The sequence below is a fragment of the Ambystoma mexicanum genome, chromosome 2q, assembly GCF_040938575.1.
Source record: "Ambystoma mexicanum isolate Mex_15411 chromosome 2q, UKY_AmexF1_1, whole genome shotgun sequence".
Lineage (NCBI taxonomy): Eukaryota > Metazoa > Chordata > Amphibia > Caudata > Ambystomatidae > Ambystoma > Ambystoma mexicanum.
The window spans coordinates 1,463,803,408-1,463,823,212 of NC_090924.1; positions in this window are offsets into that span (position 1 = coordinate 1,463,803,408).

Below are 19,805 nucleotides of genomic sequence, written 5' to 3' on the forward strand. Positions count from 1 at the left end.
AGCAGGGGTGGGGGGCAACAGCAGGGAGACACGGGGCATGAGCGGGGGGCAAACGAGGGAGACACGGGGCATGACTGGGGGTGGGGGGCAACAGGAGAGAGACACGGGGCATGACCGGGGATGGGGGGCAACAGGAGAGAGACACGGGGCATGAGCGGGGGTGGGGGGCAACAGCAGAGAAACACGGGGCAATTGAGGGGGTGGGGGGTAACAGGAGAGAGACACGGGACATGAGCAGGGGGTGGGGGTAACAGGAGACAGACACGGGCATGACCGGGGGGTGGGGGGCAACAGCAGGGAGACACGAGGCATGAGCGGGGTGCAGGGGAAAACGAGGGAGACACGGGGCATTTGAGGGGGGTGGGAGGTAATAGAAGAGAGACACGGGACATGAGCGGGGGGTGGGGGGCAACAGGAGGGAGACACGGGGCATGACCAGGGGGTGGGGGGCATCAGAAGGGATACACGGGGCATGACCGGGGGTGGGGGGCAACAGGAGATAGACACAGGGCATGAGAGGGGGGTGAGGGGTAACAGGAGAGAGACACGCGGCATGAGAGGGGGGTGGGGAGTAACAGGAGAGACACACGGGACATGAGCGGGGGTGGGGGCAACAGGAGGGAGACACGGGGCATGACCAGGGGGTGGGGGGCATCAGAAGGGATACACGGGGCATGACCGGGGGTGGGGGGCAACAGGAGATAGACACAGGGCATGAGAGGTGGGTGAGGGGTAACAAGAGAGAGACACTCGGTATGAGAGGGGGGTGGGGAGTAACAGGAGAGAGACACGGGGCATGAGCGGGGGGTGGGGGGCAACAGCAGGGAGACACGGGGCATGACCAGGGGGGTGGAGAGCAACAGGAGAGAGACACAGGGCATGACCGTGGGTGGGGGGGGCAACAGGAGAGAGACACAGGGCATGACAGGGGGGTGGGGGGTAACAGGAGAGAGACATGGGGCATAAGCGGGGTGTGGGGGGCAACAGCAGGGAGACACGGGGCATAAGCGGGGGCGGGGGGAAAACGAGAGAGACACGGGGCATGAGAGGGGGGTGGGGGGTAACATAAGAGAGACACAGAACATGAACGGGGGTTTGGGGGCAACAGGAGGGAGACACGGGGCATGACCGGGGGGTGGGGGGCAACAGGAGAGAGACAGAGGGCTTGACCGGTGGTGGGAGGCAACAGGAGAGAGACACAGGGCATGAGAGGGGGGTTAGGGGTAACAGGAGAGAGACACGCGGCATGAGAGGGGGGTGGGGAGTAACAGGAGAGAGACACGGGACATGAGCGGGGGGTGGGGGGCAATAGGAGGGAGACACGGGGCATGACCAGGGGGTGGTGGGCATCAGAAGGGATACACGGGGCAAGACCGGGGGTGGGGGGCAACAGGAGATAGACATAGGGCATGAGAGGGGGGTGAGGGGTAACAGGAGAGAGACACGCGGCATGAGAGGGGGGTGGGGAGTAACAGGAGAGACACACGGGACATGAGCGGGGGGTGGGGGGCAACAGGAGGGAGACACGGGGCATGACCAAGGGGTGGGGGGCATCAGAAGGGATACACGGGGCATGACCGGGGGTGGGGGGCAACAGGAGAGAGACACAGGGCATGAGAGGGGGGTGAGGGGTAACAGGAGAGAGACACGCGGTATGAGAGGGGGGTGGGGAGTAACAGGAGAGAGACACGGGGCATGAGCGGGGGGTGGGGGGCAACAGCAGGGAGACACAGGGCATGACCGGGGGGTGGAGAGCAACAGGGGAGAGACACAGGGCATGACCGGGGGTGGGGGGGCAACAGGAGAGAGACACAGGGCATGAGAGGGGGGTGGGGGGTAACAGGAGAGAGACATGGGGCATGAGCAGGGTGTGGGGGGCAACAGCAGGGAGACACGGGGCATGAGCGGGGGCGAGGGGAAAACGAGGGAAACACGGGGCATGAGAGGGGGGTGGGGGTAACATAAGAGAGACACAGAACATGAACGGGGGGTTGGGGGCAACAGGAGGGAGACACGGGGCATGACCGGGGGGTGGGGGGCAACAGGAGAGAGACAGAGGGCTTGACCGGGGGTGGGAGGCAACAGCAGGGAGACACAGGGCATGAGAGGGGGGTGAGGGGGTAACAGGAGAGAGACACGGGGCATGAGTGGGGGGTGGGGGGTAACAGGAGACAGACACAGGGCATGAGAGGGGGTTGCGGGTTAACAGGAGAGAGACACGGGGCATGAGTGGGGGGTGAGGGGCAACAGGAGAGAGACACGGGGCATGAGCGGGGGGTGAGGGGCAACAGCAGGGAGACACGGGGCATGATTGGGGAGTAGGGGGAACACGAGGGAGACACAGGGCATGAGAGAGGTGTAGGGGTAACAGGAGAGAGACACGGGGCATGAGCGGGGGGTGAGGGGCAACAGGAGAGAGACACGGGGCATGAGCGGGGGGGTAACAGGAGAGACACGAGGCATAAGCGGGGGTGGGGGGAACAGGAGAGAGACACGGGGCATGAGCGGGAGTGGGGGGCAACAGCAGGGAGACACGGGGTATGACCGGGGGGTGGGGGGCAACAGGAGAGAGACATGGAGCATGAGAGGGGGTTGGGGGTAACAGGAGAGAGACACGGGGCATGAGGGGGGGTGGGGAGGCAACAGGAGAGAGACAGGGGGCATGAGCGGGGGGTGGGAGGGACAGGAGAGAGACAGGGGGCATGAGCGGGGGGTGGGAGGGACGGGGACACGGGGCATGAGCGGAGAGTGGGAGGCAACAGCAGGGAGACACGGGGCATGACCGGGGGGTGGGGGGCAACAGGAGAGAGACACCGGCATGAGAGGGGGATTGGGGGTAACAAGAGAGAGACACGGGGCATGAGAGGGGGTGGGGGGGCAACAGGAGAGAGACACAGGGCATGAGCGGAGGGTGGGGGGCAACAGCAGGGAGACACAGGTTATGAGCGGGGGATGGGGGAACTCAAGAGAGACACAGGGCATGAGCAGGCTGTGGGGATTAACAGGAGAGAGACACGAGGCATGAGCGGGGGGTGGGGGGCAACAGGAGAGAGACACGGGGCATGAGCAGGGGGTGGGGGGTAACAGGAGAGAGACACGGGGCATGAGTGGGGGATGGGGGTAACAGGAGAGAGACTCGGGCATGAGCAGGGGGTGGGAGGCAACAGCAGGGAGACACAGGGCATGACCGGGGGGTGGGGGGCAACAGGAAAGAGACACGGGGCATGAGAGGGGGGTGAGGTAACATGAGAGAGACACGGGGCATGAGCGGGGGGTCGGGGCAACAGCAGGGAGACACGTGGCATGAGCGGGGTGTGGGGGGAACACGAGATAGACACGGGGCATGAGAGAGGTGTGGGGGTTACAGGAGAGAGACACGGGGCATGAGCGGGGGGTGAGGGGCAACAGCAGGGAGACACGGGGCATGAGCGGGTGACAACAGGAGAAAGACACGGGGCATGAGCGGGGGTGGAGGGTAACAGGAGAGAGACACGGGGCATGAGCGGGGGGTGGGGGGAACACGAGGGAGACACAGGGTATGAGAGGGGTGTGGGGGTAACAGGAGAGAGACACGGGGCATGAGAGGGGATGGGGAAACAGCAGGGAGACAAGGGGCATGATCGGGGGTGGGGGGGCAACAGGAGAAAGACACGGGGCATGAGCGAGGGGTGGGGTAACAGGAGAGACACGAGGCATAAGCGGGGCTGGGGGGAACAAGAGAGAGACACGGGGCATGAGCGGGGGTTGGGGGCACAGCAGGGAGACACAGGGCAAGAGAGGGGTGTGGGGGTAACAGGAGAGAGACATGGGGCATGAGAGGGGGTGGGGGAAAACAGCAGGGAGACACGGGGCATTAGCGGGGGGCAAACGAGGGAGACACGGGGCATGACTGGGGGTGGGGGGCAACAGGAGAGAGACACGGGGCATGACTGGGGGTGGGGGGCAACAGGAGAGAGACACGGGGCATGAGCAGGGGTGGGGGGGCAACAGCAGAGAAACACGGGGCATGAGAGGGGGTGGGGGGTAACAGGAGAGAGACACGGGACATGAGCAGGGGGTGGGGGTAACAGGAGACAGACACGGGGCATGACCGGGGGGTGGGGGGCAACAGCAGGGAGACACGAGGCATGAGCGGGGTGCAGGGGGAAGACGAGGGAGACACGGGGCATTTGAGGGGGGTGGGAGGTAATAGAAGAGAGACACGGGACATGAGCGGAGGGTGGGGGGCAACAGGAGGGAGACACGGGGCATGACCAGGGGGTGGGGGGCATCAGAAGGGATACACGGGGCATGACCGGGGGTGGGGGGCAACAGGAGAGAGACACAGGGCATGAGAAGGGGGTGAGGGGTAACAGGAGAGAGACACGCGGCATGAGAGGGGGGTGGGGAGTAACAGGAGAGAGACACGGGACATGAGCGGGGGGTGGGGGGCAACAGGAGGGAGACACGGGGCATGACCAGGGGGGTGGAGAGCAACAGGAGAGAGACACAGGGCATGACCGGGGGCGGGGGGGCAACAGGAGAGAGACACAGGGCATGACAGGGGGGTGGGGGTAACAGGAGAGAGACATGGGGCATGAGCGGGGTGTGGGAGGCAACAGCAGGGAGACACGGGGCATGAGCGGGGGCGGGGGGAAAACGAGGGAGACACGGGGCATGAGAGGGGGGTGGGGGGTAACATAAGAGAGACACAGAACATGAACGGGGGGTTGGGGGCAACAGGAGGGAGACACGGGGCATGACCGGAGGTGGGGGGCAACAGGAGAGAGACAGAGGGCTAGTCCGGTGGTGGGAGGCAACAGGAGAGAGACACAGGGCATGAGAGGGGGGTGAGGGGTAACAGGAGAGAGACACGCGGCATGAGAGGGGGGTGGGGAGTAACAGGAGAGAGACACAGGACATGAGCGGGGGGTGGGGGGCAACAGGAGGGAGACACGGGGCATGACCAGCGGGTGGGGGGCATCAGAAGGGATACACAGGGCATGACCGGGGGTGGGGGGCAACAGGAGATAGACACAGGGCATGAGAGGGGGGTGAGGGGTAACAGGAGAGAGACACGCGGCATGAGAGGGGGTGGGGAGTAACAGGAGAGAGACACGGGACATGAGCGGGGGGTGGGGGGCAACAGGAGGGAGACACAGGGCATGACCAGGGGGTGGGGGGCATCAGAAGGGATACACGTGGCATGACCGGGGGTAGGGGGCAACAGGAGAGAGACACAGGGCATGAGAGGGGGGTGAGGGGTAACAGGAGAGAGACACGCGGTATGAGAGGGGGGTGGGGAGTAACAAGAGGGAGACACGGGGCATGAGCGGGGGGTTGGGGCAACAGCAGGGAGACACGGGGCATGACCAGGGGGGTGGAGAGCAACAGGAGAGAGACACAGGGCATGACCGGGGGTGGGGGGGCAACAGGAGAGAGACACAGGGCATGAGAGGGGGGTGGGGGGTAACAGGAGAGAGACATGGGGCATGAGCGGGGTGTGGGGGGCAACAGCAGGGAGACACGGGGCATGAGCGGGGGCGGGGGGAAAACGAGGGAGACACGGGGCATGAGAGGGGGGTGGGGGGTAACATAAGAGAGACACAGAACATGAACGGGGGGTTGGGGGCAACAGGAGGGAGACACGGGGCATGACCGGGGGGTGGGTGGCAACAGGAGAGAGACAGAGGGCTTGACCGGGAGTGGGAGGCAACAGCAGGGAGACACAGGACATGAGAGGGGGGTGAGGGGGTAACAGGAGAGAGACACGGGGCATGAGTGGGGGGTGGGGGGTAACAGGAGACAGACACAGGGCATGAGAGGGGGTTGGGGGTTAACAGGAGAGAGACACGGGGCATGAGCACGGGGTGAGGGGCAACAGGAGAGAGACACGGGGCATGAGCGGGGGGTGAGGGGCAACAGCAGGGAGACACGGGGCATGATCGGGGAGTAGGGGGAACACGAGGGAGACACAGGGCATGAGAGAGGTGTAGGGGTAACAGGAGAGAGACACGGGGCATGAGCGGGGGGTGAGGGGCAACAGGAGAGAGACACGGGGCATGGTCGGGGGGTTAACAGGAGAGACACGAGGCATAAGCGGGGGTGGGGGGAACAGGAGAGAGACACGGGGCATGAGCGGGGGTGGGGGGCAACAGCAGGGAGACACGGGGTATGACCGGGGGGTGTGGGGCAACAGGAGAGAGACATGGAGCATGAGAGGGGGTTGGGGGTAACAGGAGAGAGACACGGGGCATGAGGGGGGGTGGGGAGGCAACAGGAGAGAGACAGGGGGCATGAGCGGGGGGTGGGAGGGGCAGGAGAGAGACAGGGGGCATGAGCGGGGGGTGGGAGGGACGGGGACACGGGGCATGAGCGGAGAGTGGGAGGCAACAGCAGGGAGACACGGGGCATGACCGGGGGGTGGGGGGCAACAGGAGAGAGACACGGGCATGAGAGGGGGATTGGGGGTAACAAGAGAGAGACACGGGGCATGAGAGGGGCTGGGGGGCAACAGGAGAGAGACACAGGGCATGAGCGGAGGGTGGGGGGCAACAGCAGGGAGACACAGGGCATGAGCGGGGGATGGGGGAACACAAGGGAGACACAGGGCATGAGCAGGGTGTGGGGATTAACAGGAGAGAGACACGGGCATGAGCAGGGGGTGGGAGGCAACAGCAGGGAGACACGGGGCATGAGCGGGGGTTGGGAGGAACACGAGGGAGACACAGGGCATGAGAGGGGAGTGGGGGTAACATGAGAGAGACACGGGGCATGAGCGGAGGGTGGGGGGCAACAGCAGAGAGACACGGGGCATGAGCGGGGGTAACAGGAGAGAGACACGGGACATGAGCGGGGGTGGGAGGCAACAGCAGGGAGACATGGGGCAACAGCGGGGGGTGGGGGCAACAGCAGGGAGACACAGGGCATTAGCGGGGGTGGAGGGCAACAGCAGGGAGACACGGGGCATGAGAGGGGGGTGGGGGTAACAGAAGAGAGACAAGGGGCATGAGCGGGGGGTGGGGGGCAACATGAGAGAGACACGGGGCATGAGCGGGAGGTGGGGGGGCAACAGCAGGGAGACACGGGGCATGACCAGGGGGTGGGGGGCAACAGAAGGGAGACACGGGCATGACAGGGGGTGAGGGGCAACAGGAGAGAGACACGGTGCATGAGAGGGGGTTGGGGGGTAACAGGAGAGAGACACGGGGCATGAGAGGGGGTGGGGAGGCAACAGGAGAGAGACAGGGGGCATGAGCAGGGGGTGGGGGGAACAGGAGAGAGACACAGGGCATGAGAGGGGATAACAGGAGAGAGACACGGGACATGAGCGGGGGGTGGGGGGCAACAGCAGGGAGACACAGGGCATCAGCGGGGTGGGGGGCAACAGCAGGGAGACACGGGGCATCAGCTGGGGTGGGGGCAACAGCAGGGAGACACGGGGCATGAGAGGGGGTGGGGGTAACAGAAGAGAGACACGGGGCATGAGCGGGGTTGGGGGGCAACAGGAGGGAGACACGAGGCATGACCGGGGGGTGGCGGCAACAGGAGAGAGACACGGGGCATGACCGGGGGGATGGGAGGCAACAGGAGAGATACACGGGGCATGAGAGGGGGGTGGGGGGTAACAGGAGAGAGACACAGGGCATGAGCGGGGGGTGGGGGGCAACATGAGCGAGACACGGGGCATGAGCGGGAGGTGGGGGGCAACAGCAGGGAGACACGGGGCATGACCGGGGGTGGGGGGCAACAGAAGGGAGACACGGGCATGACAGGGGGTGAGGGGCAACAGGAGAGAGACACGGTGCATGAGAGGGGGTTGGGGGTAACAGGAGAGAGACACGGGGCATGAGAGAGGGTGGGGGGAAACAGGATAGAGACACAGGGCATGAGAGGGGGGTGGGGAGGGAACAGGAGAGAGACAGGGGGAATGATCGGGGGTGGGGGCAACAGGAGAGAGACACGGGGCATGAGAGGAGGGTGGGTGGTAACAGGAGAGAGACACGGGGCATGAGAGGGGGGTGGGGGGTAACAGGAGAGAGACACGGGGCATGAGCAGGGGGTCGGGGGCAACAGCAGGGAGACACGGGGCATGAGAAGGCGGTGGGGGGCAACAGCAGGGAGACACGCAGCATGAGCGGGGGGTGGGGGGAACACGAGGGAGACACGGGCATGAGAGAGGTGTGGGGCTAACAGGAGAGAGACACGGGGCATGAGCGGGGGGTGAGGGGCAACAGCAGGGAGACACGGGGCATGAGCAGGTGGCAACAGGAGAAAGACACGGGGCATGAGCGGGGGGTGGAGGGTAACAGGAGAGAGACACGGGACATGAGGAGGGGTGGGGGGAACACGAGGGAGACACAGGACATGAGAGGGGTGTGGGGGTAACAGGAGAGAGACACGGGGCATGAGAGGGGGTGGGGGGAAACAGCAGGGAGACACAGGGCATGATCGGTGGGTGGGGGGCAACAGGAGAAAGACAAGGGGCATGAGCGAGGGGTGGGGGTAACAGGAGAGACACGAGGCATAAGCGGGGGTGGGGGAAACAAGAGAGAGACACGGGGCATGAGCGGGTGGTGGGGGCAACAGCAGGGAGACACAGGGCAAGAGAGGGGTGTGGGGGTAACAGGAGAGAGACATGGGGCATGAGAGGGGGTGGGGGAAACAGCAGGGAGACACGGGGCATGATCGGGGGGTGGGGGGCAACAGGAGAAAGACACGGGGCATGAGAGGGGTGTGGGGGGTAACAGGAGAGACACGAGTCATAAGCGGGGGTGGGGGGAACAAGAGAGAGACACGGGGCATGAGCGGGGGGTGGGGGCAACATCAGGGAGACACGGGGCATGACCAGGGGTGAGGGGCAACAGGAGAGAGACACGGGGCATGAGAGGGGGGTGGGGGGTAACAGGAGAGAGACACCGGGACATGAGAGGGGGTGGGGGTAACAGGAGAGAGACACGGAGCATGAGCGGGGGGTGGGGGGTAACAGGAGAGAGACACGGGGCATGAGAGGGGGGTGGGGGGTTAACAGGAGAGAGACACGGGGCATGAGCGGGGGTGGGGGGCAACAGTAGGGAGACACGGGGCATGAGCGGAGGGTGGGGGGCAACAGCAAGGAGACACGGGCATGACAGGGGGTGGGGGGTAACAGGAGAGAGACACAGGGCATGAGAGGGGGTGGGGGCTAACAGGAGAGAGACACGGGGCATGAGCGGGGGTGGGGGTAACAGGAGAGAGACACAGGGCATGAGAGGGGATGGGGGCTAACAGGAGAGAGAGACACAGCATGAGCGGGGGGTGGGGGTAACAGGAGAGAGACACAGGGCATGAGAGGGGGTGGGGGCTAACAGGAGAGAGACACGGGGCATGACCGGGGGGTGAGGGGCAACAGGAGAGAGACACGGGGCATGAGAGGGAGGTGGGGAGTAACAGGAGAGAGACACGGGGCATGAGCGGGGGGTGGGGGGCAACATGAGAGAGACACGGGCATGAGCCAAAATGTTTGGCCCGGGGATATATATATATATATACATATTCAGGGCATAGGTGGGGGTATTTCTGCACCTGTAGTGAAAATCCAAAGCTGGCACCCATGAACCCAGTGTTTAATTTCCTAACAACTGCTGTCAGCACAACAGAAACATTTCTTTGTGATTAAGCTCTTTGACAACCATTTAACATCTTTATAAATATAACCTGTTATAAAAACACAAAGGAAGGGGCACAACAATTACAGGGTATTTGTTTGGTGGTCAGATAAAAAAAGAAACACATTTCAAAGAAAACTAGCGAATGCAAGTTTAAGCAGCATGATTGAGTTTGGAAATTACGTTTTTTACTGAGTGTAAGATACCCATTTGGAAAACAATAGTGTGTCCAGCAGGTAGAAAGCCTCCTTATAACAGTGGGGGCCCCCACCCAAATAATAGTCATGGCCACTTGATTCCTGCAGTGTCCCTTTCAGTCCAGAAGAAACAAAATAGGATGAGCAAACAAATCGCTCAAACGCGGGAAAAAATAGGCTCAGCAAATGGCACCTGTAAACACGCGAATGACGGCAAAGCAGATTAGATCAGAGCCACTGGCTTCACTCTGCGTAGCAGCGGGCTTGGAAAAAGACTTGTCCGTGATGAGGCAGGCTGGATTCTTGTGTTGTGAAGAGTGCACACACTTGCTAATATTCAAAATAGATAAACGTGTGTCATCATGAAAGATTACGTTTTTAAAACTTAGCATTTTCCGTGCATTGATGTTAAACTAGGCACAATATGTTTTAAATAAGAACCATAACACGTTTTAATTACACTAAAGAACTGTGCACTTTAAATACTTCTATGTTAAACTAATCACTATACTCCTGACAAACTGTATCACCCTACATGCAAGGATTCTTTTTAAGTATTTGTCTCTCAATGAACATTGGGTTGGGCTCGCACTGGGGATCCCATTTCAACAAGGGCTTCAGCTTCAAGGCTATTGTCATGTAGAAGGGGCCCTGCCTTGGGGAATTTCACACCTCCCTTGAGCTTAGACCAAACACTAATGTGGAGGAGGGGAGAGGAAGCAAAGAGCAGGAGAGGGCTGGGAATTCCAGAGTGGTTTCAAACTGGCTTTCAAAACATTTTCCGTGTGAAAGCAAAATGCTACATTTTCTTAATAAATAGGTACTTTTTTATTACATTTAAAATGGGTGCTTTTCTCAGAGTCATGCTTAGGGCATGCTGCTTTTTGCCAGAACCCATTTAACAGTAATACTACGACTGTTATAGAGTTTACACTGTACCGGCTTAATTAAAAAAAACTTGCTCGTTATCACCTCATTCATTCTGTTGTCCTAAATAGTTAATTTTATAGCACTTCATGCCCTAACTCGGCTTCACATTTGAAAGCGAACTTGATAAGTAATGTTGGTCACAGCTCGATCAGGTTTAAAGATAGTTTGGCAGATTTTTGTGTAGTTGCTATGTTCCAACATATTTTAGGAAAATATATGTAAAATGGTGCATTTTAAATACACTGTGTCATTTTATTTCTCATAATCAGTCATGATTACAAGAAATAAAGTTAAGGATTTAATATAACATTACAAGATGCTGGCGCTTAAATGTCCTTCCTCTAGTGGCAAAGCCAATCAAGCAGAAATCTTGCTTCTCAATCTACAGTATGGGCCTCATTACGACTTTGGAGGTAGCCATGCCCTTAATAAGGTATGAAGGTATGAAGGGCCCGGTATTTCCCCTTGCAGGGAACCACCGCCCGGTCCTTCCCCATTCCCATTCGAGCCCTCATAGAGATCAATGGGAATGGGGAGGGAGCTAACAAAGGGCCCATTACGATACGGCCTATTGTTAGCTCCCTGGTCCCCTCGCGGGACCCGCTGTGGATGTCTGGCAAAACCAGACGTCCAGAGCGTGTCCGACGAGGGGATCTCGTAATAGTGCGGAGTGGGTTTAACGGCACCGGCACCATTACCGGCGCCGTTAAACCCATTCCGCACTTCTTTTAATGAGGCCCTATGTCTCAGATATACAAGTACTCACCAACCGCACGGAAACACCACCTCCTTTAGCATCCCTTAATATTACCAATGTAAGTCTTCTCTTTTTTTTATTTTCCCACTCCTATTATCAGAATGAACTCGTATTATCATACCGATAGCTGCAGGAGGACACGCCACAGGTTTCAATTCATGTTGCACACATGCAAGCACCCAAAGTTAGGGTGACCAGATTTCCAAAATGAAAAAACGGGACGACCAACACCATAAAAGAGGGACTACCACATCGCAGCCCACCAATTAACACCCCTCCCCTAACATGCCCCCACAACCACCACCCAATCATATTTCCAGCACTTCTCCTTTTTAGAAACTGTATATAATGTCATTTGTGCAGTTTTGTCTGTGAATCTTGGCATGTTAATGCAAAACAAGCATTTGCTATAACTGATATTACATGGCTTGCTGTACAACCTTTTCCAAGCCATTCTCTGTGGCACTGTCAGTAAGCGTTGTGACTTGTACCTGAAAGGTTGGGGGTTCGAGCCAATCCTCCAGCTCCAACATTCTGAACGTGTTGTGTAAAAAATAATACACTTTTAATTACCATAGCCGCCCAACCATGCAAACCCCGGACGTGGCTTCTAAAATGAAAAAACTCCCTGGTCCCCAGGATGGAGGGTGATTTCCCAGGGATGTCTGGTCACCCTACCCAAAGTGTAAAAATCACTACTTTGTATCTTTCTCTCTTTGGTGCGTCATAAGGGTGCCTTTCTTTGTGCGCCGTTTTCCTCTTGAAGCGAGTACTTGGTTTCATGACCGGCCTATTAATTTCCACCCAGCAGCTTTTGAGCTATTTTGTGCTCAATGAATTTAGCTGCATTCATTGCTCTGTGCTGTAGACAGCATGGCCAAATAGTGGTTTACTTTACTTTTAAGCTAGGTATTTTATACGCTAATTGTGAATCCGCCTCGATCTGCACCCCGAGCAGTGGCTTAATGCATTTCTGAACCAAATGAGCTTGTACATCGGAATAGCTGTTCTTCAAAGCATGTGCTCACGATACAGCTTTTACTTGGCCATTCTGTTATTAAATTATTTGCATGTTATCTTGCACTCTTTTACATGCCTCTATTTGCAAACCCAATACTTTTGGATGTTGCACTTAAATATTTGAGAATCTGTTATTTTATGCTTTCGGGAGATACCAGACTGTTGATTGTCAATGTTCATGTACCCAAAGCTGCCATGCGCTCGCCATTAGCGAGTTAATGATGGTCTCTTGGCCAGTAATGAATGTGTGCATGTGCTGAATTGAGGAGGGCAATTGACTGACGTGCTAGTAGCTTGCAACATTCTATGTTCAGCTTATTTGATGCTGCTGCTTGATTCACGGCTGATAATTGGTACCAACAAATGCTGTTGCCCAAACAGGTTAGTGGTCGTTTTGGGCTGTTTGTTGACAACGTGCCTTTTATTCAGTGGATAACTGCATGGGTTTAGTCTGTTGAGGCAGCCCTCAAGTTGAATTGGTTTTGGTGGATTCTGATCACCTACAGTGTGGATGCACTTTTTGTTGCATGTTGGGCATGAGGGAGGATTGGATAGCTGCTAGTTGTGTGGTCTTCTGGTGGATCTGAAAATTGTAGCTGGGTTAAGTTCGGCTTGTTTTTTTTTGTTTTTTTGTGAGCATAAAAGTGCGTCTTATTCCCAATGGGGGTATTTTATTGAAGTGTAAACATATTTTAACTCTGTTTTTGACCTAAATCATGCATAGATATGGTCCCAAGTGTACAACTGTTCCAACCTTATCCATGGAGCTTTTTGGGTGAATTAGAGCAGTGGACTCTTGTATGTGTTTTCAATCTTGTTGTTCAGAGCGAGATGGTATTTTTGGGCGTATTTCCAATTTTAGGGGAGTAAACCTGACTGGTACACTCCTTGTCTGTAGGGCTTTGTGGCACTGGTTGCAGGCAATCGCCCAGAGAAGTGCGCAAGCTAATTTCCGTGTACACTATGCATAAACGCATGTGTCCTAAGCAGACCGTTGTGTGCCTCTGGTGCTAGGAATTGTAGGCCTGGACTGATATGTACATTGTTTAGGGTTCTGTTTGTGGGTTTTTTAATTGCTGTGTGCAAGTTACTTTGAGAATATTATGGTAGCATAGATGCTAAGATTGTGGCTGGCCTGGTGGGCAATTTGTATGACAATTTTTTGTAAGTTGTGCTCTTGGGTTAAGGTATTTTGATAATGGATGCCCTGAGGCGCCATGTTTTCTGGCAATGAAAGTATGCAGCGACTGATCCTGGCTGTCAGTGTGCAACACCGGGACAAGTACAAGGCACACTATTTACTAACATTCACCACTCTGCTCTACTCCACTCTTGTTACAGCTTCATATGGGCCACCCCTTCTAAAATTTGATGGAAATTAATTTCTAACCTTCGATGCCTCTGTTAATGTATGCAAAAAGCTTGTACACCCAAGAGATGTGTACCAGACATTGATTCGGATCTGAGTACTAGAATTGAATCACTTTTGCTCTTCTACCTGTACATTGTATATTGTTTGTTTGTTTGTTTGTTTGTTTGTTTGTTTGTTTATTTATTTATATTGCGCACCAGACCCTTAGGTTACCGGGCGCAGCAACAAGTATATGCGAAGCTTACAATGTTACAATGTTATATAAATGAATTTACAATATTACGCCATATTACACAAATTACTAGAATGTACAGATAAAGAGTTGCCGTATTTACATGAATGTACAGTTAACAATATACATGATTAGCAGTAATAAACATAAAGGTTGATGTCGCGTCGGGGTGCATTAGGTAGGACTACGCTTGTGAGTGTTCGGGTGTTAAGTCATTGTTGGCGATAATGTGTTTGATAAGGTTCCTTCTGAAATGGGGGAAGGGTTGGTCAGCTCTAAGGTTAGGTGGCAGGGCGTTCCACAGGTTAGCAGCTTTCACAGGGAAGCAAACGCCACCAATTTTGGCAAGTCTGAATCTAGGTACTGCCAAACAATTGGAGTTGGCGAGTCTCATGGGTCTATTGGAAGTTTTTCTTTTTATTTTGTCCATCAAGTAGCTAGGAGCAGCATTATTTAAGGCCTTATGGGTTAATGAGATCATTTTTAGCTGGATTTTATTCTCAGTAGAAAGCCATTTATGTTGCCGCCTAGTCGAGGAGATATGCTCCCTCTTTCTTATTCCTAATGCAGCTCTGAGAGCATTATTTTGTAGAGTTTGAAGTCTTAGGGTAGTGGCTTTATTGGCGCTACTGTATAGGGCATTACAGTAATCAAGTCGGGAAAGAATTAAGGCTCTAGCCAGGATTAGGCAGCTGGTATTGGACAGGAAGGGCTTGCCTGCTCTGATCAATTTACAGGTGTAAGCAGTGGTGGAGGCTAAGGAGTTTACCTGTTTAGTGAAGGACAGGGTAGAGTCGAGATAAAAACCAAGTGTTTTTACTTCCCTCGAGACTTTAATGACATTTCCGTCTATGCTGAAGGCTGAGTAATCTGGGCCCAATTTGTTAATATTGACTTGTGTGCCCAGAATGATCAACTCTGTCTTATCATCATTCAGGCAAAGACCGTGAGTGGCCATCCATGCCTGAATGATGAGATACACTCTATTCACCAACTCCCCATCCTCACTGTGATCCCCAGAAAGTGGGAAGAGAATCTGTGTATCATCTGCATAGTTAGTGTAGGTGATACCGAGATTGTCCAAATCATCGAACAGAGGTTTGGTGAATATATTGTAAAGGGTCGGAGAGACGCAGGATCCCTGAGGGACACCACAAGTAATGGGTATAGGGTCAGCTGCTGCCGAAGGGGAAAAGACTCTCATAGTTCTCTCACTCAGAAAGGATTCTATCCAACTGATGGCTTGGGTGGAGAAGTGAGCGGCAACGTCCAGGTGTTTGCAGAGGACTTTGTGGTCCACAAGATCAAACGCAGCTGAGAGATCTAGTAGGAGGAGGAGGGCTGTCTTGTATTTTGATTTCTCCAACTGTGGCACAGATCTGAGACTTATGCTCAACTATTGTTTACAGTTTTCTTTTTCCTTATGTGTTACTCTCTGTTCTTCCATTTGAGACACCGTAATTAATATGCAGCTGTCTTGACGTAGGAAACCGTGTGGATTAAAAATTGCACCACTAAAGATAAGAATTGTCTTTCCCAATTATATAGACTATACCTTCACAAAACAATTCACTGGTTACGTTTAACCCCCAGGGGATTTAGAATACATCACGACTTTGAATTAATGGTTTATCTCTGACAACACCACTTATTCAAATACAACTAATCACATACCGAATTTATAGTATGTTTTAACTTTGCTAGGCGGTTACCACCATTGTGATACACTGCTCATTTCAGCCTCAGGTTCCGCCGTTATGGGCTGCCCCTTCAGTTCACACACGAGTACAAGACATGGCAGTAGTGGTTATAAAGGTAGAAAGTTGTTACAGAGATGTGTTCCAGTTTGGGGGATTCCATAGTGTTCAACTAAACGTTGTCCATAAGAATACGTCTGCATGCTACAAGGTGTGATAAAATGGGAGTCATGGAATTGGCCATCTGGGAGCAAATTCACAGCATTATCTATTGGACACCAGCAGAAAAAAATCACAGCAGGGCATCCTTGCAACGGATGGAGTGGATGGAACGGATGGAGTGGATGGAACGGTTCAAGTGCATGGTACGGATGAAGTACATATAACGGATGGAGTGCATGGAACGGATAGAAAGGATGAGTGCAGAGAACGGAGGGTGTGCCGGGAACGTAGGCAGTGCATGAAACAGGGGGTGCATGGAATGGATAGAATGCATGGAACTAATAAAGTAGATAGAACCAATGGAATGATGAAACGGATAGAGTGGATGCAACGGATAGAGTGGACTGAACTGACAGAGTGGATGGGACGGATGAAATGGATGGAAAGAATAGAGTGGATGGGACGGATGGAATGGATGGATCGGTTGGAGTGCATGAACGGTTGAAGTGCAGGGTATGGATGAAGTATAAAACACATGGAATGCATGGAACGGATAGAACGAAAAGAGTGCATGGAATGGAGTGAGTGCACGGAACCGAGGAAGGAATGGATGGACCGGTTGGACTGCTTAGAACAGTTGGAGTGCATGGTATGGATGAAGTACATGGAATCAGAAGAAGTGCATGGAACGGATAGGACGAATGGAGTGCATGGAACGGAGGGAGTGCACGGAATGGACAGAATGCATGGAACTGATAGAGTGCTTGGAATGGATAGAGTACTTGGAACCGATGAAGTGGATAGAACCGATGGAGTGGATAGAACCGATGGAGTGGATGGAACCGATGGAGTGGATGGAACGGATGAAGTGGATAGAACCGATGAAGTGGATAGAACCGATGAAGTGCATAGAACCGATGGAGTGGATAGAACCGATGGAGTGGATGGAACCGATGGAGTGGATGGAACGGATGAAGTGGATAGAACCGATGAAGTGGATAGAACCGATGAAGTGCATAGAACCGATGGAGTGGATGGAACCGATGGAGTGGATGGAACCGATGGAGTGGATGGAACCGATGGAGTGGATGAAACAGATGAAGTGGATAGAACAGATGCAGCTAATGGAACTGATGAAGTGAGTAAAACACATGGGACACAGCCTCACCGAAACCCACCATATCACACCACCACGCTTACTCTCTCCTATACACCACCACTCAACTAGAATACAGTGATACTATGACACATTCAGTATAGCTGTTCTCATACTAACACCCGCCACATACTGCCCATCATCCTAACTAAACTCACCCAGCTGAGCACAGACCACCGGCCTAAGCGTCTCCTCAGGCCTAACGCAGCCAGAAATCACTCTGGGTATCAACCCACCAGAATGAACACATATTCCTGACCTCCCAAACCATCACACCTACCGCTAATAAGCAGCTATCACGCAAATACCTCTCCAGCTGCACACATATCTGGTGCACACACGCACCTTATGACTCTCTCTCTCTCTCTACTGACTCGAACTTCGGTTCCCGAGGGCGTTCAACCTACCAGCGCTTTGAGATCATACCAATGATGCATAAGGCGCTATATAAATGCAAAGTAACATAACATAACATGACAGATGGACAAATGAAAAGCAGTAAACACACACTGTTATTATCACACACAGACACACATAGAGATCCTCAGGCAAACATACCACTCAAAGCACCTAGATTTGGTGGGTGTCACTCGCCCAGTACTCAATTCGAGTTTACCAAAATCTATGTACCCTTCCATACACTTGGATAGGCTATGTTCCACTAAAAACACTGACTTTCAACTGCCTTGAAATTGCAATAGGTTAGGTAGGTGCAAAGAGAGGTAGAGACAAGAAAACAGAGAGGCAGAAATGTATAGCAAGACACAGCCACACAAAGGCGGCAATCTCAAATGTCCCTAATCCAGGCAGGGTAGGTGATCAATTCCTTGTTTCAGTCTTTGGATTCTGGAAAAAGTACTTTTCCTATTTTGAAATTAGTACTACAAGTCTCAGGATGCGAAGGAAAAACCAGGACTGGAGCACCCACGTAAAGCTTAAATGGGGAAACCTAAAAGCTCTTACAAATGCACATAGGCCAAAGCAAATACATACACTCTCATTCTGACATATTTATAGTCATGCACAAGGAGGCAGCCCTTGAACACATACACAAACCTGTATCCCTTATCCACCCAAATCCACTCAGAAGCACCAAGCGTGCCGGCCTCAGTTAACAGGACAGTCATGCAAAAGTTATGGACAGCTGTCTTCTAATAATACCTAGAATGCCCCTGCCTGTAGTCTGTGGACATTTGTCTTACTACTCTTAGTACTCAGCATTGACCTATACCTGAAGTACAAAAATAGTTTTAGAGTTACCGAAGGTTGCCAAGTATTTGTGGCCTGTGTGAATTATTATCCACTCATCCATCTCATCACAGTCTCCCAGTATTACCCTTTCCAAAATGTAGCATTGAAGAAAACTAAACAACATAAATACCCTCCTCCTCACAACATGACCTCTTCTGATCTGTCGCTGCTGCAATGAACAGATCAGTCTTTTCCAGAACCAAAGATAAGCATATGAAATGTATGACACCGTAATGTTACTTTTGTATTGCAGGTTTGCATATTCCTATGCTCTCTGCATCATTCTACCAATCTTGGGACAGTTGGGACCTACTCTGTGGACCAGTTCCTCTCTGATCCCCGAGTATTGCTGGGCAGGCTGAGTGATCCTGGGGACAGCTTCAGGTCAGGGAAAAGCCAGTACTCTCCCACTCTTGTGGCACTATTCAGCATACAGCGGTCTCTATACAAAGTGGGAGCATAAACACTTATTCTGGTTCCAGATCTCAGCAGTGCGATAGCATGCAAGAATTCACTTTTCCCAAGCCCCTCGGTTGCATTGGTTATGGCACAGAAGCATAAGGAAGAAGATAAACCAACACTGCTGCCCGTGCATGTTGGCAAGCAACCTGCCATATTGAACAATGAAACTTTAGTCTGCAGCTCCACGCAAAGTAACACCCGCACAGGAAAATGCCTCTGGAACAGACAGTGTGGCAGCTCCTATGTACTTACTACATAGTGAACAACCTACTAAGACAGTGGTCTGCAACCTTTCGTCATGTAGATTATTTGAACTTCAACTCCCGCCAGCCCTAGCCATCGTAGTCAATGGCGACAGATCATGGGAGTAATAGACACCTGCACTATGATAGCTATGGAGAAGGATACATTCCAAAGCCTAATCGCTGCTGCTATTGCCCAGTGGTAGTGAAAGCAGCCATTCTTTGCTCTTCCCCATTGAACTTTGCACGGTGCGACTTGACACCACAGGGTGCTTTGCTCTAGCCTAGTCACAGCGAGCTGTGAGCATGAAGGCGGCCCAGACAGCTACTTTGGTCATTGCCTGAGACTAGTGCCCAGTGCGGGTGGGCCGGCTGGGGAGGAGGCGAGCGGCAGGTGTCGAGCGAGTGTGTGGCACCGATTACAGTGCCCCTGTGAAGAAACATTACCTAGTGGGTCAACTTCTTGGTGAGCACCGTGATTGCCCACTACTGGAGCAGGTGAGACTCACTGTAGACTAAAGATCAATTTGGCCACTGAGATGTTAGTGAGACAGCTGGTGAGACAGGCAGCAGGTCTGTAGTAACTCCCAGCTGTTTGCCCATGTTGTGTGCCCCCACTTAATTGGCTAGTACAACATTGTAGCAGTTAGCAAAGTTAGCAAAGGGATTGTATTGGAAGTTGGCTAATACTGATACATTTG